Source organism: Pseudomyrmex gracilis, unplaced genomic scaffold (assembly GCF_002006095.1).
Source record: "Pseudomyrmex gracilis isolate BER0280 unplaced genomic scaffold, ASM200609v1 scaffold_254, whole genome shotgun sequence".
NCBI lineage: Eukaryota > Metazoa > Arthropoda > Insecta > Hymenoptera > Formicidae > Pseudomyrmex > Pseudomyrmex gracilis.
In genome coordinates this window covers 1-1,631 of record NW_018020838.1, presented here as the reverse complement: position 1 = coordinate 1,631, position 1,631 = coordinate 1, and positions in this window count along the sequence as shown.

Here is a 1,631-nt window from a genome sequence, read left to right as displayed (position 1 = left end):
AATTTTATTATATAATGTTACAATGATTGTGTTACATTACGCGTTTTCAATTTATCTATTAAATTATAATTATAAAAAAATTATGTTTGAAAAAAGTGTTTTATACAAAAATTATAGAGGTTGTAGTGTGACACATTATATAATAAATTTACTATGGATGTGTACACTATGTGTATAGCAAAGTTAGAATTTAAATTAATGTTTCAGACGTCAATAAATTATATTTATCTATATATAATTTTAGTGTATGACTATGTATAATTTTTTTATACATAATTATAATTTAGTAGATAAGTTGAAAACGCGCAATAATATGTAAAAAAAATCATTGTAAGAATTATATAATAAAAATATTGCTTTAAATTGTTTACTTACTTTACATTAAAAAATATAAAAATAATATTGAAAAATAATTTATCCTTTAAATGCACCATTTTATGAATCGCTAAAAGCTGCAGATCTTGCTCGGTTTCTGCCGACAATCTGATGTCAAGTCATGTTAGCAGATTCTGCTCGGTTTCTGCTATCAATCTGCTATCAGATTCTGTGAGCAGGCTTTGCTAGCAGATCGTAAGCCTAATGCGGACATAACAAATGCCAATTTGCTCGCAACTTTTTAGTATATCTGTTGCCAATCTGCTAGCATATTGCGCGCATTTTGCTTACTGGGTTGACTGAACTGCAGGTCTTGCTCGGTTTTTGCTGTTATTTTGCTATCAAGTCGTGTTGCGCAGATCTTGCTTCATATTTGGCGTCAATTTGGTCTCAAATTATGTGCAAGCTTTGCTCGGTTTTTGCCAGCAATTTGCTGTTATGTTTTGTCAACAAGCTTGGATATATTTTTGCTAGCAATTCTGCAACATTGCCAGACAAAACAAACTCTGCATCATATTTGATGTATTTCTGCTAACAAAATTTGTAACAAGCATTTGGCAAAATCTGTGTCGACAGATTTGGTTATCTGAGTATATTTATCTTGAGTTGCGAAACACTTGTTACTTTTATTATAAAAATATATATTAGCTGACACAATTTGTTTTTAAAAGATAAGTAGTTTAAGCACGTATTGCTTGATCAGCAGGAGTGACAGATTTATCTCCGCGTGCTGATCAAGCAGAGTTAAGAGGATGCTGAACCGCTGGCAAAAGTTCGCTCAGCTGCTACTCAACCGCTATGCTATCGGGTAGGTGGCGCCATCTCTCGGGACCGAATCAAACCAAAACAAGGATAAATGACATGAGAGAGCCAAGGATAGACATATGTTTCTCTCTGACGCTTCTGCTAAAATTGTACTAATCGTATTTCCAAGTTTTCTTGTCTCACAAGGCTTCAAAATCTTTTTTGAAGCACTCAAAATATTCGTCTGTTTCTAGTTTGGAATAAAGGTATTTTTATTTGGATTTATATGGCCAATTTTGCATATAAAGTAAAAATGTAGTAATTATATCTTATTGAAGCTCGATAAGTTACTAAACTAATAGCGATTTCGGCTGGTTTGCACCGACTGCACATTTCGGGTGTCGGTGCAAATTGTGTGTTTGGCTGGTCGAATGGCAGCAGTTCTTTGCTGGTTCCGCGTATTCGTCTGAGCTCAGTACATCGCATAGGTGCATGTTGGGTATACACAAAGT